Source organism: Capricornis sumatraensis, chromosome 4, assembly GCF_032405125.1.
Source record: "Capricornis sumatraensis isolate serow.1 chromosome 4, serow.2, whole genome shotgun sequence".
In the NCBI taxonomy this organism is placed as follows: domain Eukaryota; kingdom Metazoa; phylum Chordata; class Mammalia; order Artiodactyla; family Bovidae; genus Capricornis; species Capricornis sumatraensis.
The window spans coordinates 32,399,288-32,424,871 of record NC_091072.1 but is presented as its reverse complement, the minus strand read 5'-3'; positions in this window follow the sequence as shown (position 1 = coordinate 32,424,871).

Genomic DNA, 25,584 nt, shown 5'->3' with positions numbered 1-25,584 from the left:
TGTGTTTGATCATGGACACCCTGACAGTGGGGTCATCCACATGCCTACACAGAGGATGGTAAAAATGAGGGGTTGAAGCCTTGCTAAAGCACTTTCCTCATTGATAAAATTGGCAGTGACCTTAATCAGTGACTCTCTAAGCTTTTTAGCACTGACAGAAATAACTCCTTTTTTCCACTCTGTCTATTTCCATCAAATGCTTTTTTCCTCTGATCTTCAGATACGATATGTCCCTGGGTTTGTTGAGCTTTAGAAATCTAGTCACTTCACTCTTCTTTCATTTGTATTATGATTCTTATCAGAATCCTCCCAAATACATCTTTAAGGAGACTTGATTGGAGAAACCTCAAAATTGTAGAGATATATTTATCTATAAACATAGAAATTCCTCAGTGTAAGGCCATTTTAGATGATCATTTACCACTGTTCATAAACCTGAAAAGAATATAAATTGCTGTTATACACTGTATCCATTTTCCATAAATCTTAGTTATTTTCTAAATATTTCCAAGAAGTATCACATTATCACAAGCTTAAAATAGTTTTTGCAATAGTTAAGTTAATAGTAAATGATTATTTTAATTCACTTAGTATTTGGAAAACATAATGTTGATTGCATGGCTAAACTCAGTAGCCCCCTCAAGTAATTACTTTCTGTAAATTAACATGCTATTTCTCTCCTATAATTTTCGAGAAATCAAGCTATAAACTATAGCTAGATCGCCCAAGTCACAGTCATTCTAGAAGTTCTAACATGCGTGTGGTTAACTATAAGGTGATCAGCTGTGTGCCAGTCTAATTCATAGTTAGGATGGACTGAACAATCAAACAAACTTCTTTACTTTTGGGGTGTTTATCTTCTATAGATGCTGCCTTGGGTTGTTTTGGTGGCATAGAATTACACTTTAAGAAAAGCCCCATAATTTTGAAAGAATGAGAAGTCACTGACAATGTATATTTACAACTGATAACTTTAGGAAGGATTATTGTTCTAATGATTTACTCTAATGTATGATACCCAGGGAGGTTGAGTCCTGAATCATTGCTTAATATTAAGATCTCTCAGATAGAGGGCTGCTTTTTAGGAAAGAGAAATAATTCATCAGGGACATTCAGTTCAGTTCAGTCACTCAGTCATGTCCGACTCTGCGACCTCATGAATCGCAGCACGTCAGGCCTCCCTGTCCATCACCAACTCCCAGAGTTCACTCAAACTTACATCCATCGAGTCAGTGATGCCATCCAGCCATCTCATTCTTGGTCGTCCCCTTCTCCTCCTGCCCCCAATCCCTCCCAGCATCAGAGTCTTTTCCAATGAGCTCTTCGCATGAGGTGGCCAAAGTACTGGAGTTTCAGCCTTAGCATCAGTCCTTCCAAAGAACACCCAGGGCTGATCTCCTTCAGAATGGACTGGTTGGACCTCGTTGCAGTCCAAGGGTCTCTCAAGAGTCTTTTCCAACACCACAGTTCAAAAGCATCAATTCTTTGGCACTCAGCTTTCTTCACCATCCAACTCTCACATCCATACATGACCACTGGAAAAACCATAGCCTTGACCAGACGGACATTTGTTGGCAAAGTAATGTCTCTGCTTTTCAATATGCTAACTAGGTTGGTCATAACTTTCCTTCCAAGGAGTAAGCGTCTTTTAATTTCATGGCTGCAGTCACAAGTGCTATGAATTTTTAAGCAAATATTTAGTATGTTTTTTGCTGCTGCTGCTAAGTCGCTTCAGTCGTGTCCGACTCTGTGCGACCCCATAGACGGCAGCCCACCAGGCTCCCCCATCCACGGGATTCTCCAGGCAAGAACACTGGAGTGAGTTGCCATTTCCTTCTCCAATGCATGAACGTGAAAGTGAAGCTGCTCAGTCGTGTCCAACTCTTCGCAACCCCATGGACTGTAGCCTACCAGGCTCCTCCATCCATGGGATTTTCCAGGCAAGAGTACTGGAGTGGATTGCCATTGCCTTCTCCAAGTATATACTCTAAAGGCATATAATTATGAGCAATGAAGGACAGTTGTTATCATTATATCAGGGCTAAACAATTACAATCAAAAGCTATTGTGTTTACTTTGGTATTGGCAGGCCTCTGAACTGATAATTCTTTATTATGTTGTTTGATTAATTAAAAATAACAAATTTAAAACTTTAATGACAATCATAATTAATATTAAAATATATGTGTTCATATCCCCCAGAGGTTATAGCAACTACAAACAGTAAAATCTTCTTCAAACGTGATTGGCCAATGACATCGTTGGCTATATGATGGTGCTGGCCATTAATTATAAAGACCCAGTGATACTCATTGGAAATAATGAAAGAACCTTGATGAAAAAGAAAGCTGACAGAGGTAACAGAATAGCACTCAAGGTTGCAAAAAGTTTTCTGCAGAGCTGCAGACGAGAATCCTTGTCTCTGAAGAGGCAGCGTGATGGTCTGGTACAGAAAGCATGTTTCTCAGAGTCAACCAAAAGGGGTTCCCATTCCCCTCATCCAAGGTGACTTGCAAAATATCTAACTGCCGATTTGTGCACAGGCACAGATACAGATGCTGGCTGTAAAAATCCGTGCTGATGGTCATGTGTGATGGACAGATATCAGGTCAACCCTACCATCCCAAAAATTTTTCTGTCATCATTTTTGCATCTAAGTCAACAAACAAATAACACTTTTCTACTAACCCTACTTGAATTTCAATGGATTCCACTCTTGATCACAGCCTCCTCCATATACCTTTTCTCTCTTGTCTTTCCCCACTCTTCTGAGCCTCCTTCCTCCTCTCTGACCTATTCCCTCACTTGCTTTTCCCTTTCCCGTGACTGTGATTCTGACCACCGTCCCTCCCTCTTTATATTTCACGCTTGCTCCCTTGGCCATCTCATCTGATTCCATTGTTTTAAAATGATCATGTCTCACACAGTCTAGCTTCTTTTGCCTTTGGTCCTTGGACCAGATGGGTTCTTCTGCTACAGATCCCCAAAGTAAAGTCTGCTCCTTATCGTGGATTAATATGACTTTTTGTATTGGTTTGTCATGATAAACTGGGAACTTCAAGAGGGCTAAGCTCCTGTTTTCCTTATTCAGTGCTAAGTCCCTGGGTCTAGCATAGAGCTGGGAAAACTTGCAAGTGACACAACTTCTAGCCCATAGGTTGCACCTGAATTCCAAATCCTCTGAAACTGTTTTACAATGAAACTGAAATGTATCCATCACCCCCCTCCCCTTTTCCACTGTGTTCAGTGTTTGTACTTTGGTCAGGTCGCATTTACCTGGATCACCCTCTGCATTCCACCCAACATTTTTAAGAAATCATACTCTTCATTCTCACCTGAAGTCCAACCTCGCCCATAAAGTTTCACCCAGTCTTCTTGTTCAAAGTAACCCACCTCCTGATTCCCATAATATTTGATCTACACCTCTTCCATGACACTCACCAATTTGGGATATTTATTACACTTTTTTACTTACCTAATTTCCTTAGGGAAAATGTAGTGCATTATACATTACCTATCTCCTGTACCACCTGGTACGTGCAAGGATACTTAGCAATTGTTTGTTATATGAAGGATTAAGTGAAAGTTATCATTTTATAATTATGTAGAATGCATCATAGTATAGAGAATATATACAGCTACAGTAAAATAAATACAATAAAACAATTTTCACTGTAAAATAATTTTTCTGTTTTGTACTGTTTCTCCAGGCTTGGACCACAACCAATAGCTTCACTTGACAAATCTAAAGCACAAACTACCACAAAATTGACGGAGAAGACAGCTTTTTGGTAAGTTCCATGTACATTTTTAAATCTGATTGTAATCAAAAAGTCTCCATTTTGTTTCAAGCCCTATTTCATACTTTTTCTGATGTCCTACTATGTTTTCTTAGAGATTAGGGATTCAAGTTTCAACTTCTTTCCAAGTTTTCAAGAAAATGATTATTTCTTATAGACACTAGCATGAAACCTTTCCATTTTGACACAATGCTGAGGTGGTTGTATATGTTTCTGAAATGAACTTGTAGCTTGTGTACATTTGATTGAATATAACATTCAGGAAAATGTATAAGTTTTAATTGCACAGAGCTCAATTCATTTTCATGAGTGAGCAAACTTATGTAACTGGGACCCAGTTAAGAAACTGAGTATTACCAGTCCCCCCTACTCAGTCTCCCAGCCACTGTGCCCCATCTAGTCCCACTCCCTCCCCATCACCCTTTTCCACCCCATCAATATCAGTTACAGCAATGACCTTCAAAACTACAAATTAGTTTCCCCTACTTTCAAGTTTTATGTGCATGGAGGGACTATCTTTTTAAATGGCTTTAGACTAAAGATCAACTTGGAAAAGTGAACAGGAAAACCAAGTGATGTTCTATTTATGTAACAGCTGTTTTGCCAGATAATTTGACAGCTAATTGGAGTCGTATTGCTTGTATTCTTAAACCCAGCAAATATCACCTGTTTTAATTGGAGGTCACTGCTGATTAAGCACTAGACTTGGATTTTTTCCCCTCATTTTTGTGCTTAATAAATTATAGCCTGCCCAAGATCAGGAAAGGTATTCATCATGTCAAATGTTTATAGCAACTGTCTTTTATAATTAGAGCAGAAGATTTTCTTTTAGCATTGACTGATTAAATTGGTAATTAACATAAGATGAAAATTTTGCACGGTTTCTCAAAAAAAAAACAAGAAAATAGATACGGGTACACATAAATCAGGTAAGGCTTAGTAACACATTTGTTAGAGGCTTTACTATATTTGGCATAGTAAATGAGTAAAGGGATCACATTTCTTTATTTCAAGATGAAACTATCTTTCCAGTTATCTATTCCAGAGAAAGCCTTACTAAGAGCTTCCTAATTTCTGTTAATTTTTAGGCATCTTCCCAAGAAATTGCAATTAAGCCCTTACACTTCAAATGCTCACTTAATGATTCAGATAGTATCTTATTGATCGAGATCCTGGGGAGAAAGATATTAGAGTTTCTATTTATTCTCAATTTCCAAAATAATTGTTACTGCCCAACTCCTTTTATACTATTATTAAATGTTATGACTTCTCACCCTACTTTGTTAATTTTCATTTTGAGACAATTGGTGCCTTTCTTAACAGTAATTTCTTTCATCCAAATCATCTCTTTACATCTAGTGTAGTTAATGATCTGTAAATCACAGGGTAATATTTTATCTAATCTTGTCCATTATTATTCATCTATTACCCAGAGAAACTTCTTGACTTAGCTCCTAAATTTTAGGATACAATCCAGTTTAGAGACCCACAGCCCTCTCTATATATTACATCACTCCAATACGTTCCTGAACTTGTATTCAGTCATCTTTAACTATGTGAATGTTATATACAAGGAAAACACTTAAAGTAACATTTCCTAATCAAGTTATATTTAAAGCTACTCAGTGGGATTCTATTTATCATAAAAAATATGTGTTTTAAAGCATTTACTGAACTGGAAGATTAAAAGTCGTGTTAAAACATATAATTCAACAATACTCCACTTCTTTCAAATGTTGGGAATTACAAAATAGCTACTTGGAATATATTCCATTCCATTATTAATATGTGTCAGTGTGGAAAACAAGGAGTTTTTTTCTTTAATAAACAGTGTCAACCCCTAATGACCCCCTGCCCCTTACTCAAGAGACAACCACTGTTCTAATTTCTACTACAGTGATTTGTTTCACTTATCCTTGTACTTCATTTAAATAGAGCTTCTTAAATGCAGTTTATCCATTTTGCTTCTGGCTTTATTCATTCAATATAATGTTTTTGAGTCTCATCCTATTCTTGAGTACAACAGGAATTAACCTTGTAACAAATCAACATTGCTTCAGAGTCTGTGCTCCTCTTTAACTCAAACCAGAAACGTATGAATGTTCTATTTGTCCCAAATCTTCACCAGCATTTGATGTTACTACTCTCCTGGGTTTTAGCTTTTCTTATGACCTCTCTGTGGCTTTAACTGGCATTACTCTTATGATTAAAAGACACTTACTTCTTGGAAGAAAAGTTATGACCAACCTAGATAGCATATTGAAAAGCAGAGACATTACTTTGCCAACAAAGGTCCATCTAGTCAAGGCTATGGTTTTTCCTGTGGTCATGTATGGATGTGAGAGTTGGACAGTGAAGAAAGCTGAGTGCCAAAGAATTGATGCTTTTGAACTGTGGTGTTGGAGAAGACTCTTGGGAGTCCCTTGGACTGCAAGGAGGTCCAACCAGTCCATCCTAAAATAGATCAGTCCTAGGGGTTCATTGGAAGGACTGATGCTAAGGCTGAAACTCCAATACTTTGGCCACCTCATGCAAAGAGTTGACTCATTGGAAAAGACTCTGATGCTGGGAGGGTTTGGGGGCAGGAGGAGAAGGGGACGACAGAGGATGAGATGGCTGAATGGCATCACTGACTCGATGGACATAAGTTTGGGTAAACTCTGGGAGTTGGTGATGGACAAGGAGGCCTGGCTTGCTGCGATTCATGGGGTCACAAACAGTTGGACACGACTGAGCGACTGAACTGAACTAAACTGAACCCTTATGATTAATGATTCAAGCATATTTTCTTGTGCCATTCACGTATCTCCTTTTTTTGAAGGTGTCGATTTAAGTTGTTTATCCTTTAAGTGTGTTTGCCTGATTTGTGGGAGCTTTCAAAATATATTTTGGATATAAGATCTTTGTCAGATTTTATGGCTTATGAATATTTTAGTTTAGTCTGTGGCTTGTTTATTTTAACTATGTCTTTTGTTAAACCAGAGCTTTTATTTTGATGAACGCTAATTGGGTTGGTTTTTCTTTTATGGTTAATGTTTTCAGTGTCCTCTCTAAGAAATATTTGCCAACATGTATGAAAACTTCTATAGTTTTGATTTTTGCATTTGGCTCTATTATGATCTGGAATGAATTTTTGTACATGGTTTGATGTCAGGATTGAGATGCATTTTCTTCACATTTTATGCAATTATTCTACCACAATTTATTGAAAAATGATTTCTTTCTAAGTTGAGTTGCTTTGGCATGTTAGTGAAAATAATTGCTCTTGTAGATCTATTCCTGAACTTCTTTTTTTCTATTTCATGGATCTATTTTATTATTCCTGTACCAGTACCAGTCTAGCCCGGCTATGGTAGTCTTGAAATCAGATAATGTAAATCCTTGATCTGTGTTCTTTTTCATTATTGTTTTAGCTAGTTCGGATCCTTTACATTTCCATACATATTTTAGAATTCACTGGTCAATTTCTACCAGGAAAAAAAAATCCTGTTGGAATTTTGATTGAGATGGCACTAAGTCTGTAGTTGAATTTGAAGGAAAATGACTGGTTTAATAATTTTGAGTCTTCCAGTCCATGAACATGAGGGCTTTCTCCTTTCATTTAGATTTTTTCCCCCATACTTTTTCCTTTTCAGTTTAGAGCTTTTGTACATCAATTAAGCTTATTCTGAAATATCTTTTTATGCTATTATAAAATGAATGAAAATTAATGCATTTCCCATTTCACAGTTTGCTGCCAGTAGTAGAAATACAATAGATTTTTAAAACGTTAACCTGGTATCCTGCAGTCATTCAGATATACTTACTACTTCTAGGACTTTTTTTCTTTCCATAGGTTCCCTTGAATTTTTATGCAAATAGTAATTTTGTCTATGAATATAGAATTTCACTTCATCTTTTCCCATTTCTATGCCTTTTCTGTATTTCTCTTTCCTATTGTACAAACTTGGACTACCTGATCAATGTGGAATAGAAGTGGTGGGAACAGATATTTTGCTTTGTTCCTAATCTCAGAAGAAAATGTTCACCGTTTTATCATTAAATAGATGTTAACTCTAGGTGTTTTGTAGATGTCTTTCAAACTAAGGAAGTTCTGTCTATTCCTGGTTTAAGTGGGTTTTTGTTTTTTCTCTTTAATAATGAATAGGTGTTGAATTTTGTCAAAAGCTTTTCTTCCTGCCCATATTGAAATGATTATATGGTTTTTCTTCCTTTTCTGATAATTCGATGGATTAAGTTGATCTTTTAAGTGCTAACCCTATCTTTCATTCCTGGGATAAATCCCCATTTGGTGGTAATGTATGACCATTTTATGTAATCCTGGATTTGACTTGATAATATTTTCTTAATGAAACTTACTTAAGTCTATATTCTGGAGTAACACTGGTCTCTGACTTTCTTTTCTTAAAAGTTTTCTGTCAGGTTTTTATTATCAGGATATTGCTGGCATCTTTAAATGAGCTGAAAAGTGTTTAAGTATTTCTTCCTCCATTCTTTTCTTAAATAACTGTGTAGATTTATGTATCTATAAACTTTTGATGGAATTCACCAGAGACTCCATCTTGGCTTGGACTTTTCTTGGTTGGGAGTTTTTAATTACAAATTCAATTTTTAAAGAGAGTTATTCTCATTTTTTTTCATTTTTTCTTATGTTAATTCTGGTAAATTGAATTCTTCAACATTTTTATTTCATCTGAGTTGGCAAGCATTTTCACACAAATGTTCATAATGTTTCTTTATTATCCTTTCAATTTCTATATGAAAAATGGTCATATCCCCTCTGTCAATCCTTAATTGGCAATTTGTGTTTTTAATTTTCTTTCTTGATCATTTTTGCTAAAGTTCAGTACTTTTATTAGTCTTTTCATAATACTAACTTTTGAACTGCATTTTTTCCTGCATTTTTTATCTGTTTGTAATTTTGGTCTATTTTTCACTACTTCTTTTCTTCTTTCTTCAGTTTTAATTTGATCTTCTTTTTTCAGATACTTAAGGCAGTAACATAGATTATTAACTTTAAAATGTTCTTCTTTCCCAAGTATTTTTATTACTAAAATTTTCCTTGAATCACTGCTTTAGCTGCATTTCTCAAATTTTCATTCACATTTTCATTGTAATGTACTTGAAAATATTTTCTAGTTTACTTGAAAATAAATTGTGATTTATTCTTTTACATTGAATTATTTAGAGGTGTAGGCATATACTGTTTTAATTCCAGGTACTTGAGAATTTTTCTAAATCTCTTATTCTTTTTGATTTCTAATTTAATTCCACTGTCATTAGAGACATATTTTGTGAGATTTCTATTTTTTGAAATTTATTGAGACATTTTATTTTTTAGTCCAGCATCAGCAGATCTATCTTGGTGAATTTTCCACATGCTTTGGAAAGAAATGTAGACTGTGAAATTATTGGATGTGGTATTATACAAATATTAATTTATTCAATTTGGTTAATCATGTCATTGAAACTTTCTATATCCTAATAATTTTTTATCTACGAATTTTACAAAACACTGAAAGAGAGGTGTTAAAATTCTCAAGCTATACATGGTTTTGTCACGTTCATTTGTTCTGTCAAGATTTGCTTTATGTATTTTTCAATTTCTGTTATTAGGTAGGTACATACACATATACCTCTGTTAGAGTTCATATAAATTCCTAATGAAATAACCACTTTATCATTGTGAAAAGTTCCTCTTTTAATTTAGCAAGAATCCTTGTCTTCATATCTGCCCTGTCTGATGTTCATAGCATCACATGACCCAACTTTCACCTATTGTTTTCATTGTGTATCACTTTCGAGTCTTTTGCTTTCAGTATGCCTGTATTTCATGATGAAGGTGAATTTCTTGAGACAGTGTGTATTTAGTTCTTCAATTTTTTCCAGTCTTCCTTATAATCAGAATTTTTAGCTCATTGCATTTAATAGGATTAATATTGCACTTGAAGTCTGTAAGTTTGCTATTTATTGGATTTGATTTGATAACTCTATTTTCCCTTTCCTGCTTTGTTTTGGGGTTCATCAAATTTGGTTTCAATATACATGCTAATTCTTCCATTCAGTCTCTTTCAGTTCAGTTCAGCTCAGTCGCTCAGTCGTGTCCGACTCTGCGACCCCATGAATCGCAGCACGCCAGGCCTCCCTGTCCATCACCAACTCCCAGAGTTTACCCAAACTCATGTCCATTGAGTCAGTGATGCCATCCAGCCATCTCATCCTCTGTCATCTCCTTCTCCTCCTGCCCCCAATCCCTCCCAGCATCAGAGTCTTTTCCAATGAGTCAACTCTTCACATGAGGTGGCCAAAGTACTGGAGTTTCAGCTTTAGCATCAGTCCTTCCAACGAACACCCAGGACTGATCTCCTTTAGAATGGACTGGTTGGATCTCCTTGCAGTCCAAGAGACTCTCAAGAGTCTTCTCCAACACCACAGTTCAAAAGCATCAATTCTTCGGCACTCAGCTTTCTTCTCAGTCCAACTCTCACATCCATACGTGACCACTGGAAAAACCATAGCCTTGACTAGATGGACATTTGTTGGCAAAGTAATGTCTCTGCTTTTCAATATGCTATCTAGGTTGGTCGTAACTTTTCTTCCAAGGAGTAAGTGTCTTTTAATTTCATGGCTGCAGTCACCATCTGCAGTGATTTTGGAGCCCCAAAAAATAAAGTCTGACACTGTTTCCACTGTTTCCCCATCTATTTCCCATGAAGTGATGGGACCAGATGCCATGATCTTCGTTTTCTGAATGTTGAGCTTTCAGCCAACTTTTTCACTCTCCTCTTTCACTTTCATCAAGAGGCTTTTTAGTTCCTCTTCACTTTCTGCCATCAGGGTGGTGTCATCTGCATATCTGAGGTTATTGATATTTCTCCCAGCAATCTTGATTCCAGCTTGTGCTTCTTCCAGCCCAGCGTTTCTCATGATGTACTCTGCATATAAGTTAAATAAGCAGGGTGACAATATACAGTCTTGACGTACTCCTCTTCCTATTTGGAACCAGTCTGTTGTTCCATGTCCAGTTCTAACTGTTGCTTCCTGACCTGCATATAGGTTTCCTAATGTAATGGTTACAGTATGAATTCTTATCACAATTTACTATGTGTCCCATAATATTTTAAAACCATATATGAGTATAAATTATATTTGTTCCCTCTTTACTGTGCTAATTTTATCATACATTTTAATTCTATATACATTAAGACACTGAAATATTATAGTATTATGTTTCTTTAAACAGTCATTAAAAAAAAACTGAGTATATTAGTTTGCCACTATTGCTGTAACAAAGTACTTGCTGAGTGGATTGTGTGTGTGCTAAGTCTCTTCAGTCATGGCAGACTCTGTGCAACCCTATGAACTGAAGCCCACCAGGCTCCTCTGTCCATGGAATTCTCCAGACAAGAATCCTGGAGTGGGTTGCCATGCATTCCTCTAGGAGATCTTCCCAACCCAGGGATTAAACCTGCATCTCTTATGTCTCCTCCATTGGCAGACAGGGTCTTTAAGGTGGGTTCTTTACCATTAGTGCAACCTAAGAAGCCCACTGAGTGGCTTAATAAATGGAAATTTATTTTCTCACAATTCTAGAGATCTGAAGTCCCAGATCAAGATGTTAGCAAGTTATGCCCCCTCTGTAGTAGATGCTAAAGAAAGCTCTGATCTGGGCTTGTCTCCTAACTTCTCATGGTTCCTTGGCTTCTGACAATATAACTCCAGTTTTCATATAGCATTCTTCCTGTATACATGTCTCTGTATCCAAATATCCCCTTTTCTATACGGACATTGAGCATATTCAATTAGGATCAACCAGATGGTCTTATCTTAACATAACAGCATCTGCATAGAAACTGTTTCCAAATAAGGTCACATCCACAGGTCCTGAGGATTAGAACTTGACCGTATGAATTTTGGAGATGGAAATGGCAACCCACTTCAATATTCTTGCTTGGAGAATCCCCATGGACAGAGGAGCCTGGCGGGCTACAGTTCATGGGGTCACAAAGAGTTAGACACGACCAAGTGACTGAACATATGAATTTTGGGAAACACAATTCAACCCGTAACACTAAGAAAAGGGGGGAGGAGTTTATATATATCCCTGTATATTTACAATTTCCCATGTTCTTCATTCCTTCCCATAGATCAAGTTTCCATCTGGTATAACTTCCCTTCAGCCTGAAGATATTTTTGTAGCATTTCTGGCAGTGCAGGTTTGCTAGTGACAAATTTTCTCAGCTTTCATTTATCTGAAAATCTTTGCTTTAGGTCTATTTAAAGGATATTTTATACTGGACACAGAAGTCTGGCTTGATAAATTTTTTCCCCATCACTTTGAAAGTGCCACTTAATTGTCTCCTGGCTTCCATTGTTTCTGATGGGAAGTAAGCCATCATTCGTATTGTTATTCTTTCATATCAAGATGTCAGCTTAACACTTTTTTATATCTCAAGCCATGTAATTCTTTGCTGTGAGTGACTTTCCTGTGCATCATAGCATGTTTGGCAGCACCTTTGGCTTCTACCAACTAGTTGCCTTTGGCACCCCACACCTACCTCCACTGTGAAAATCAAAAGTGTCTCCAGTTGTCTCAGATATTCTGTTCATGTTTATCATTGCTAATGGTGGGAGAGCCTGGTTATTTCCAGTTATTCCCTTGGCCACGTGTGGAAGATTTTCTGATTTGCCATAATGTTTAATGACATTCAAAATAATTGTAATGAATCTATGTTTTCATTTTTGGTATTAACAGAATTGAAGGACATGCCACCATTTTCAAGCTAGATAAATAAAATATACCCCAGCTCTTATGAAGTGAACACATCTGGTTTCTCTAGCAAAGTGCCAGTTAATACCTATTATTGATAGCTTCTCATTTCATCTTCAAAAACTTTCTAGTTTTTACACATCATTATAAATCAACTACATGTCCATTAAAAAAATAAAAAATTCTAGTTTTGGAAATAATTTGCCTGGCTGCCCTATTTATACATATTAATGATAATGATTTTTGGTGGGAGAATCCTATATAACCCAATGTAATCATTATGTGATAATTTTTAGCATTAATTTTACACTTTCCAAACTTAATATCTTCATTTCTTTTCAGTAATAAGATTTTATTTTACCAGTATGTAAGTCTGCATACAACCAACCTCTACATTTGCTAGTGCTTTGAAATAAGTTTAAATGTGGTCAGAATGTGATTTAAGAAATAAGCTGCAAACACAGACTAGACTTTTATTAGGATATTTCTCATATAGGAAAAAAAATTTCCTGTTTACTCACAGATAGCTCTTTGCTTAAAAGATTATTTGTTTGTTTGTTAATTTTCAAGAGACAGCAAATTGCTCTCATGGTTGATTGAATTAACTCCATGGACTCTGCGACCAGAGTCCTGGCTTGCTACAAGTGTGGTGATGGATGGAGGCACTGATGTATGATTGGGAAGAGGAGTTAAGACATGTTCTTAGGTCTTAAAGCTCTCTTAGTTCCTCTGACAGCCGTGCACATTTTAGCTATCATGACCTTCTGAAAAACACCCTTTAGAAAAACTATTTAAGCAGATAAAAATGTCCTATATTTCCTTACATTTGGAAAATCATGAGTTCTTTAAGGAAAACAGTATTTGAGAGTGTATGTTGTAGCTCTGGCCATCAATATAACACTGCTAGTTTAAGGCATTGTGTTCTCTGAATATTATTTCAGGCCATGTAGTCAATGCCTTGGTCATTTGGTAAACATAATGTAAGGCAGATCCACTTGTTTATTATTTATTTCCTTTTAACATATACCTGGTTAATGCAAACTGACAACTTGAATAGTTACTCAGTTATTTTTCAGTCACCCAGTGGTATATCCTGTTGAAGACAGTAATGTGTTGAACTTGCAAGTCTTATGCAAATACATTGTATTTCCATCTATCTCCTGTTCAACAATTTATTATTTTTAGGTTTTCATACTGAAAATTATTCATAACCTACTTAATGTCAGACTTGTACCTACAATGAAATACAGAGAACACCTTTCATTAAGTAGAAGGTTTTCTTTTATGATAGTCCTTATAGAAGATTCAAATTGTTAGTCAGAGGTACTAATTTTGAGAGAATAGCAGCTTGGGGGCTGTAATATGTTTCTTCTGTTTTAAAACATCCCAAAGAATGCTGTCAGCTCTAAGTTTCTATACCTAGTATCTTCTAAATCAGATCAGACCATTTTTATATAACGGTTGCAAATGTGGGCTTTTTTTTTTTTTTTGAATGTTAAATCTGCTTCTATTTTTCAATCAATTTAAAATGTGTAGAAAAAAAGTGTTCTGATTGTATATTATCCAATTTTCATCAGCTGCCGGAAGGAAATGCTGTGAAAATCTGTGATTTAAAACCCTTAAAACTTCTGCTTGAAATGCATGTTTTGTTAACAACATTAGAGATGCAAAGTATCTTAAACAGAATTTTGATGTCTTTATTAATAGCATTTAAAAGTTTTACGATTTCAGATATTCCTAGATTTGATTCTCCTTGATTTACAAGGACATGTATTTTGACCTTTCTGTTTCTCCTTTTGGAAATCATTGGAATTGTGAAGGAAAATGGTAACAGAAAAAAAAAAGAATTGCATTACTAGAAAAACTACTATCCTTGCTAAGATTTAATAGAAAAACATATTTTACATAGGATATATAAATGACCATAAATAACAATAAATACTCAAAACCCACTGTGAATAAATCACTTGCCTATGAGCTGCATGAAATACAAATATCTGGTCTTCCATGAGTTTGTAAGCTCGTTAAATAAATAAAAATAGAACATGCCAGAGGAGTAGTAGACTTCAGTGGTATAGGGATTTAGAAGAGTATAAATTGTTTTTCCCTCCTCTAAGACATCATGGCTGAAGTGGGATTAGAGTTAAGGGATGGAAGTAATGCCTAATAGTAATTCATAATGAAAATACTATTGAATACTAACAAATTTAAATGCAACATATTTTTATTAAACCTCAGCAACCTATATTGAATATGAAAAAATAGTGAAAATATGATATCAGCTAGTTAGAAGAGATGATTTTCTTTTTAATAGCTTTCTTTGGTTTCAAACTAATTGACAAAAACAGAAGTTCTGAAAATTTGTGTTAATTTGTATTTTATTTAGTTTTTCATTTTTGGTTTTGCCTGGGCTTCCCTGGTGGCTCAGAAGTAAAGAATCTGCCGACAAAATCAAAACCACAATGAGGTACCACTTCACACCAGTCAGAATGGCTGCAATCCAAAAGTCTACAAGCAATAAATGCTGGAGAGGGTGTGGAGAAAAGGGAACCCTCTTACACTGTTGGTGGGAATGCAAACTAGTACAGCCACTATGGAGAACAGTGTGGTGATTCCTTAAAAAATTGCAAATAGAACTGCCTTATGACCCAGCAATCCCACTGCTGGGCATACACACCGAGGAAACCAGAATTGAAAGAGACACATGTACCCCAATGTTCATCGCAGCACTGTTTATAATAGCCAGGACATGGAAACAACCTAGATGTCCATCAGCAGATGAATGGATAAGAAAGCTGTGGTACATATACACAATAGAGTATTACTCAGCCATTAAAAAGAATACATTTCAATCAGTTCTAATGAGATGGATGAAACTGGAGCCGATTATACAGAGTGAAGTAAGCCAGAAAGAAAAACACCAATACAGTATACTAACACATATATATGGAATTTAGAAAGATGGTAATGATGACCCTGTATGCGAGACAGCAAAAGAGACATAGATGTGTAGAGCAGACTTTTGGACTCTGAGGGAGAGGGAGAGGGTGGGATGATTTGGGAGAATGGCATTGAAACATGTATACTATCATGTAAGAAATGAATCGCCAGTCTATGTCCAATGCAGGATACAGGATGCTTGGGGCTGGTGCACGGGGATGACCCAGAGAGATGTTATGGGGAGGGAGGTGGATGGGGGGTTCATGTTTGGGAACGCATGTACACCTGTGGTGGATTCATGTCAATGTATGGCAAAACCAATACAGTATTGTAAAGTAAAATAAAGTAAAAATAAATTTTTTTTTAAAAAGTGAAAAAAAATAAATGAAAGACCATCAAAAGCTGAAAAAAAAAAAAAGAATCTGCCTACAATGCAGGAGCCACAGGAAGATGCGGTTTGATCCCTGGGTTGGAAAGATCCCCTGGAGAAGAGCATGGCAACCCACTCCAGTATACTTGCCTGGAGAATCCCATGGGCAGAGAAGCCTGGCAGGCTAGTCCATGGATCGGCAAAGAGTTAGACACAACTGCAGGACCTTAGCACACACGTCAGTCAGTGTTGATGTTCACCCAGAAGTAAGAAATTGCCCAAAAAATGTGATACACACACACACACACACACACACACACACACACACACACAGAAATGTTATTTTCTCACTTAAAACAAGCCAAAGATTATGACAACACCATAATAGTCATTAGGGGTTTTCCTCATCATTCACTATTCCACCCCTGTGATGTTCGATCAGGTCCAATAGAGCTGCTGGCGTTCCAACCATCACTTCCCTCTTCCAGGCCTACAGAGAGTGGGAAAGGATTAAAAAAAGATGCTAACCCTTCCTTTAAAGAGGATTCAAGGAAGCATCACACTTCACTTTGCTTATATATCAGTGGCCAAAATGTAGTCAAATAAGCAAATCTACCGTAAAGAATTTAGGAAATGCAGTTAACGTGACTTCCTAGACTAAAGTTAGGGATTTTTTTGTTCTTGCTATGTGATTGTTATAGAGAGGAAGGAGACATTAAAGACTAAGATAGGCAAATATCAGTTTCTATCATTCCTACAAAACATTTGTTCATGTCCGTGGTGCAAAATTGTGATATTGCCAAGTTGAAATGAGCCTGACTAACATCACTTCCTTACATAAGGGATATTGTTTACTGGGCTGATATTCTAGGCATCCCCTGTGCTGGTTGCCAATTATATGAAGATCATGAAAAACTTCATCAAAAATGTCTAAGCCTAGAATGAAAGTGATGAATCTCTGGCTATGTGGTTAATATTTGCAAGCATGTGTGTGTCATCATATTGGATGGATGGATGGATGGATGCATGGGGACGTGGTGTCCTTAGATTGTCAGAAAACTAAAAAGAGGAAAGCAACTGATGAGGCTGGAGAGACATGGGGAGAAGAGCAAAGGAGCAAAACTCAACTAATGAGCTGAAGAGAATTCTTAGCCATATTCTAGGGATAGTCTGGGCTTTCCTGGTGGCTCTGTGGTAAAGAATCCACCTGCCAATGCAGGAGATGTGGGTTCAATCAATGGATCGGGAAGATCCCCTGGAGAAGGAAATGGCTACCCACTCTAGTATTCTTGCCTAGAGAATGCCATGGACAGAGGAGCCTAGCAAACTACAGTCTATAGGGTTGAAGAGAGTCAGACACAACTTAGTGACTAAATAGCAACAAGGATACTCTAGTCTAACCAAAATGTACATCTGTCTGTATTGACCCATTCTGTGGGTCATCTGCTTTGTGCTTCAGGACTTTCTGCTCTGGAGTACTGTTTTAAGATCCTTATTATTATGTGCAGATGATTCTTTATTTCCACATTTATAAATGTGGGGAGTGTACTTCAATTATAGTCCTGAGGAAGCTTTTTTCTTCTATGTTGATATCCTGATGTATTTCTTAATGAGAGAGTAGCTCTATCCACGTATCTCTTCTGAGTGCCTCCTCCTCTGGGTCTGCCTTCCAAGTCACCTCCAGTGTTGCCTCTGTCATCTGCAGGCTATCTTTCCCATCAGGTGGACGTTTACTGCCTTAGTACAGTTAACAGTCAGCTCCTCACATAATCTTAGATGAAAACAGGACAAGTGTATTGGGAAGCTTTGTGATACTGTGTTATGTTATCCCGTTAAACATCTCTCTGCACTCAAGACATTGTTTCACTATGACACATTCAGAAATATGTAGGCCAAGCTACAGAAATCAACACTGTTTAGTGACCTAAATTCAAACAACAACATTCAGTACAATTTGAACAATGAGCCCTTGTCTTGGAACATCGCAGGCAAAAAAGAAAGAAAGAAAAAAATATCCCCAAGGAATTTTCAGGTAAAAGAGATTACCTCCAACCACATTAAAATTGCTTACAATGACTCTCTTCACTGAGTTAGAGGAATGTAAATTCCCCATTTCTCCCAGCAATATGACAGTCTCCTAGAAATTAGGTAGAATGAAAAGAAGATAGAGCAGTAGTAAAGAAAATCTGCTGCCAACTTAGAAAACAAGATGCTGAGTGACCGAAACAGCTTGTAATCTATTCTCATGGGAACACATTCATAATAATATCTGCAGTACCATTTACATTTGTGAAGACATTATTTTTAAATGTCAGTGTATAGAAATAAAAACAGTTAAGAAGACACACTCTGATTCTTCTTTAAAATAACTATGCTCATCTAAGGGCTTCCCAGGTGGCTGGGTGGTAAAGAATCTGCCTGACAATGCAGAAGATGTGGGTTCGATCCCTGGGTCAGGAAGATCCCCTGGAGGAGGAAATGGCAACCCACTCCAGTATTCTTGCCTGGGAAATCCCATGGACAGAGGAGCCTTGTGGGCCACAGTCCATGGGCCCGTAGAAGAGTCAGACTTGACTTACCAGGTAAACAATAGCATGCTCATCTAATTCATTTGGCATCAGAGATCACTGTGTAGAAACTCAGATGTGATTCTGGTGATATTTAGCAGAGGCCTTTTAGTTTTAATCCCTCATAAAATTAGTAGACTCACTTGTGGCACTTGGTTGATTGCACATTCCAAAGTAATCTGTCAATTATCAGCACCTGCAGCGTGTCTTCATGCACATTCTAGTTAATGGGGAAATATATGGTTTTTTTTTTTTTTTTCATGTTCAGACTGGGTTTTAAAAATAAAATAGGTGAACTGCTTTTTAGTGTGTCTAAGTTAATTTTTCAGATTCAACTCTAGCATAGTCAATAGGGAGGGGATAAATAGGATGGGATTTTCATTTGCATTGCCCTTCCTCTTCTCTGAAATAATTTATTATAATTTTCATGAGACTTGATAATATTATTCATTCACTTCATAATTGAAACGTTAAATGTTGCCTCCTGTTGATTCCTGACCTATACCAGCCAAAGGCACCTTCCTCTCCTGCTCTCCTTTCCGACAAAGGAAGTTAGCAGGTTTGATATGCAATGTAACCTATACTGATGATTCTGGACTTATTTGTTTATAAAATGGAGGTGAAGTCCCTGGCTTCTTAGAAATAGGTGGTAGATCGATTGAAATGATGTAAAATTTCAAATTTTATACAAATATTAAAAATTGTTACTGAAAATGTGTATACAAACAACAAAAGATACTGGATCATTAAAATGTGATCATAAATGTATCAGTAAAATTTATCATTCTGATTGGCATGAAAGCTTATTTAAAAATAAAATGACAACTTCTTGTATTCAAGTTTAATATCCAATTTATAATAAGTAGTGAAAAAGGAAGAAGAAAAAGGAATGATACAAGGTCATTGAATGTCAGGGACATCGTCAGCAACTAGAGCAGTGCCTGGTACTTAGTAGATGCTAAGTAAAAATGTATGTAGTGAGATCTAATTCTAGACTTTGAAAGCAGATTATGAAAAAAAATTTCTCTTGCTTTAGTAAAGTTTCATATACACTCAGAAATGAGTTTTAGTTTGTCAGGTAAAATGATAAGCTCTGTATTTTTGGACAAAATCAGTAAAATCTATAAAGCATTGTACACATCTCCTGCTGCTACTGCTAAGTCACTTCAGTTGTGTCTGACTCTGTGTTACCCCATAGAGGGCAGCCCACCAGGCTCCCCCATCTCTGGGATTCTCCAGGCAAGAACACTGGAGTGGGTTGCCATTTCCTTCTCCAATGAATGAAAGTGAAAAGTGAAAGGGAAGTCGCTCAGTCATATCCGACTCTTAGCGACCCCATGGACTGCAGCCTACCAGGCTCCTTCATTCATAGGATTTTCCAGGCAAGAGTACTGGAGTGGGGTGCCATTGCCTTCTCTGGCACACATTTCCTACTATGGACAAATTCCAGTGCCAGCCTAAATGAGATTATAAAGACTAGAGTCAGGTCAATACGTCAGTCCCTAAAATATGAGACATATTGTATTTTATCTTATCATTCCGTTGTTTTATTCAGGCTAAGTTGGGTTGTAATGAGAATAACTCATTGAACTGAAAGCCATTCAGCTGAGTCCAGCTCTTTGGGAACCTATGGACTGTAGCCTGCCAGGTTCCTCTGTCCATGGAATTCTCCAGACCAGAACACTGGAGTGGGTAGCCATTCCCTTCTCCAGGGGATCTTCCCAACCCAGGGATCAAACCCAGATTTCCTGCATTGCAAGCAGATTCTTTATCATCTGAGCCACCAGGGAAGCCCAAGAATACTGGAGTGGGTAGCCTATCCCTTCTCCAGGGTATCTTCCCAGCTCAGGAATCCAACCGGCGTCTCTTGCATTGCAGGTGGATTCTTTACAGCTGAGCTACCGGGGAACTAGCACATGATAAAAATCACCTTGAACTGGAAGCTAGGATTCTAGGGGAAATACTATGCATGTAAATTCTCATCCATACTCTTGCAGTTTAGGGACAATCTGACTACTTCTGTCCATATTCCTAGAAGAAGCTATTTCCTGACCACTGCTTTAAAAAGGTAGCACAATTTAGAATATTGTTTTGGGAAATGAAAGCTAAAAACTCATTCATAGAGGCAGGTATAATGATTCAATTGGTTATGTTATTTCTCAATAGCTTTCCAACTTGGACACCAGTAAGATCGAGGAGACTTAGTGGAAGTAATTAACAGAGGAAAGTTAAGAGAAAGGGGTGTTTTAACAGATTAAGTTTAAACACATTAGTTCAGAAGGCAGTCAAGAGGGACACAAATAAATATATCATTCCAGGGAAAAATAAGGTTGGAAACCAGAAAAAGAGGGTGATATTATTGATTACATACAATGTATGAAGCATCATTCTAGGTCCTGAAATATATCCACCTGGTCTTAAATTTTTACTTCTCTTATTAGCATTAGTAGCACATACTAAGATGACCCCAAGTCAATGAAACAGAACAAAACTGTGTATCCTGGAAACTCTTAGAGCTACAGTCCAGACAATGCCAAAAACTTACTATCAGATGTCCACCTTTGGGCTGCCTAGGTTTTCTAACTTTAACCAAAGAAAGTGCTTGGAGGAACTGTAACATATGAACCAAATGACCAGTATATTTCTCTCCTTGACAGGCATCTGGACCATAAAATTAGCCTCATTTTTTAGCTTCAGGCTCTTGATGATATTCTTCCCAATTAGAATGATTATCTTTCAAATGATTCCTCACATTCATGTAACTTCTATGCTTCTGTAGACTTTTGCTTGAGAGGAAAATAGGCACACAGGACAGAAAGTCAAAACTTGCAGGGTAAAAATACCCTCATGTAATTTTGAGTTAATTCTGGAAGTTCAAGGTTTTCATTGGAAGAACATATGTTTCAAGGACTTCCACAGTCCCCCCTATTCACCCGCAGAGTTGAGGCTGTGACACCCTGGCTCTCCAGGCTCCGACTTCATTAGGAGGAGAACCCTTTGTAAAGGGCATCTGCTCAATGCTAATAATACATTTTAAGGGAGGGACAGAATCAAAATGAGAAGCAAATGGATTAATTATTCCTCTACGTGGGACCTGGGAATTCATTCATTACGTTTGTTCCTCATCGCATTATGTGCTCTTGGGCTTCTGCAGAAAAGAAATGTTAAATGAGAAATGAAAGGAGGGAGCTTTTTTTTTTTTTGGTCAGAGTTGGAATTTCACTGTAAGTTTTCCAGAACAGAGAGCTATTCCTAATACTGGGACCAGGACATAGTTTGTCACATATGGCCCTCTTCTTGGAATTGGAGTTTGAAGATCGATTAACTATGGTGTCCATTCTCAAGAATATAATTGTCCAGGTGAGAAAACAAAGGTAGAGGGGAAATACCCGGGTTTTAAACCTGACGTTGGCTCTAGATAAGTATTATCACTTTGGACACGTAAGTCAGAGACCTCATTTACAAAACTGGAGGTTTAGAGCCAATTATTTCTAAATTCTCCTCCACTCTGAAAATTTTATTATAGGTTATTATAGATTTCTGTTGTTGGAAAAGACTTAGAGATAATTTAGAAATTCACTCACCTCGTCCAACCCTTTCTTCCAAATTGGTCTGATAGGTAGGTGAAAGTTGAAAATGGAAGATGTGGTAAACATAGAGCTGATTACTTAGAATATAAAAATGAATGAGCTCTCAAACGATATGATTAAGGGAAACAGAGAAAGGGTACAAAATGATTTCAAAACAACCACCCTTGTCAAATCAACCACCTTGTAAACTGTTAGCAAATTTTAAACTTTGATGTTAGATCTTTAAGTATATATATATGTATATATTTATTAATACATGTAAAATATGTATATTTATTAATATTGATTTTAATATATATGCACACACATTCCTGGGGATTTTGACCTTGTTCAAGGTTTATGGCTCATGTTGTGCTTCATTTGTATTTATAAGCTATGTGCTTATTATATTCTTTTTTTTTGCAACTAATCTTTTTGTTTATCACACTTCTAGTTCATCTAACATTTCAAATGGTGGGTAAAAAGCCTGTGTCTCTAATCAGATTCTAAGTTCCCCAGAGGTAGAACTTTGTGCTAAGAACATGTGTGTTTCATTGAGTAGAAGCAAGGTTCATCAGTTCACCCAAATCATTCATGTTTAGCATGTTTTGAAAATTTAATGAGCACACCTCCAATATTGGATTCCATGCTATTGATCAAAATATTTTTACATTGTGATTTTTTTATAAAGAATTTGAGACACTATTCAATTTCTCTTAAAACCTATAGAGAAATAATAAAACTATAAATAGAGATAGATTAGTACTAGGGACAAGGACATAAATATGCCATTCAGAAGATGAGCCTAGTTGCTGAGCATCATATTTTGTTTGAGAATTCTGGTAGCCAGAGGAAATAAACAGAAACATGTTCAGTTATCAGGTTCTCATTAATGGTTAGGAGGAAGCATGCAGGTCCCTCAGAGGAAATAACACATTTTGATAAACACATTAAACAACTGTATTCTCCAGACAAAATCCTGTGGAACTCTTCACATTATTTATACTGAATTCCAAATGAATTTATTTTTCATGGCACACTGATAGGTTGATCTACCAACTGGACTTCATAAGAAACTTTGCTTTCCAGATAACCAACTAGTTACTTGGCTACCGTGCTTAATTCAAAGTCTCCTTTAACTTGAATATAGGAAGGACAAGGTTAAACTTACTGACTCAGTTTTCCCTTTCTTTTATTTAAAAATGTATTTTTTATTATGGTTCAGTTCAGTTCAGTCACTCAGTCATGTCTGACTCTTCACAACCCCATGAACCACAGTACACCAGGCCTCCTGTCCATCACCAACTCCTGGAGTTTACCCAAACACATGTCCATTGAGTTGGTGATGCCTACCAACCATCTCATCCTCTGTTGTCCCAATTCTCCTCCTTCCCTCAATCTTTCCCAGCATCAGGGTCTTTTCAAATGAGTCAGTTCTTCGCATCAGGTGGCCAAAGTATTGGAGTTACAGCTTCAACATCAGTCCTTACAGTGAACACCCAGGACTCATCTCCTTTAGGATGGACTGGTTGGGTCTCCTTGCAGTCCAAGGGACTTGCAAGAGTCTTTCCCAACACTACAAGTCAAAAGCATCAATTCTTTATGTAAATCTATATATAAATTCTTTATGTAAAGAAAGCACTCAGCTTTTCTCACATCCATACATGACTACTGGAAAAACTGTAGTCTTGACTAGACAGACCTTTGTTGGCAAAGTAATATCTCTGCTTTTTAATACACTGTCTAGGTGGGTCATAACTTTCCTTCCGAGGAGTAAGAGTCTTTTAATTTCATGACAGCAATCACGATCTGCAGTGATTTTGGAGCCCCAAAAAATAAAGTCAGCCACTGTTTCCACTGTTTCCCCGTCTAATTGCCTTGAAATGACGGGACCAGATATCATGATCTTAGTTTTCCTAATGTTGCGCTTCAAGCCAACTTTTTCACTCTCCTCTTTCAATTTCATCAAGAGGCTCTTTAGTTCTTCGCTTTATGCCACAAGAGTGGCGTCATCTGCGTTACCTGAGGTCCATGAACTTCCTGATGTTCAAGCTGGTTTTAGAAAAGGCAGAGGAACCAGAGATCAAATTGCCAACATCCGCTGGATCATTGAAAAAGCAAGAGAGTTCCAGAGAAACATCTATTTCTGCTTTATTGACTATGCCAAAGCCTTTGACTGTGTGGATCACAATAAACTGTGGAAAATTCTGAGAGAGATGGGAATACCAGACCACCTGACCTGCCTCTTGAGAAACCTGTATGTAGGTCAGGAAGCAACAGTTAGAACTGGACATGGAACAACAGACTGCTCCAAACAGGAAAAGGAGTATGTCAAGGCTGTATATTGTCACCCTGCTTATTTAACTTCTATGCAGAGTACATCATGAGAAATGCCAGACTGAAAGAAACACAAGCTGGAATCAAGATTGCTGGGAGAAATATCAATAACCTCAGATATGCAGAAGACACCACCCTTATGGCAGAAAGTGAAGAGGAACTAAAAAGCCTCTTGATGAAAGTGAAAGTGGAGAGTGAAAAAGTTGGGTTAAATCTCAACATTCAGAAAACAAAGATCATGGCATTCAGTCCCATCATTTCATGGGAAATAGATGGGGAAACAGTGGAAACAGTGTCAGACTTTATTTTGGGGGCTCCAAAATCACTGCAGATGGTGACTGCAGCCATGAAATTAAAAGATGCATACTACTTGGAAGAAAAGTTATGACCAATCTAGATAGCATATTGAAAAGCAGAGACATTACTTTGCCAGCAAAGGTCCATTTCGTCAATGCTATGGTTTTTCCAATGGTCATGTATGGATGTGAGAGTTGGACTGCGAAGAAGGCTGAGAGCCAAAGAATTGATGCTTTTGAACTGTGGTGTTGGAGAAGACTCTTGAGAGTCCCTTGGACTGCAAGGAGATCCAACCAGTCCATTCTGAAGGAGATCAGCCCTGGGATTTCTTTGGAAGGACTGATGCTATAGCTGAAACTCCAGTACTTTGGACGCCTCATGTGAAGAGTTGACTAATTAGAAAAGACTCTGATGCTGGGAGGGATTGGGGGCAGGAGGAGAAGGGGATGACAGAGGATGAGATGACTGGATGGCATCACTGACTCAATGGACGTGAGTCTGAGTGAACTCCAGGAGTTAGTGATGGACAGGGAGGCCTGGCGTGCTGTGATTCATGGGGTCACAAAGAGTCGGACACGACTGAGCGACTGAACTGAACTGAACTGGGCAATTTGATTCCAGCTTGTGCTTCATCCAGCCCAGCATTTCTCATGATATACTCTGCATAGAAGTTAAATAAGTAGGGTTACAATATACAGCCTAGATGTATTCTTTTTCCTATTTGGAACCAGTCTGTTGTCCCATGTCCAGTTCTAACTGTTGCTTCCTGACCTGCATACAGGTTTCTCAAGAGGCAGGTCAGGTGGTCTGGTATTCCCATCTCTTTCAGAATTTTCCACGGTTTATTGTGATCCGCACTGTTCAAAGGCTTTGGCATAGTCGATAAAGCATAAATAGATGTTTTTCTGGAACTCTCTTGCTTTTTCGATGATCC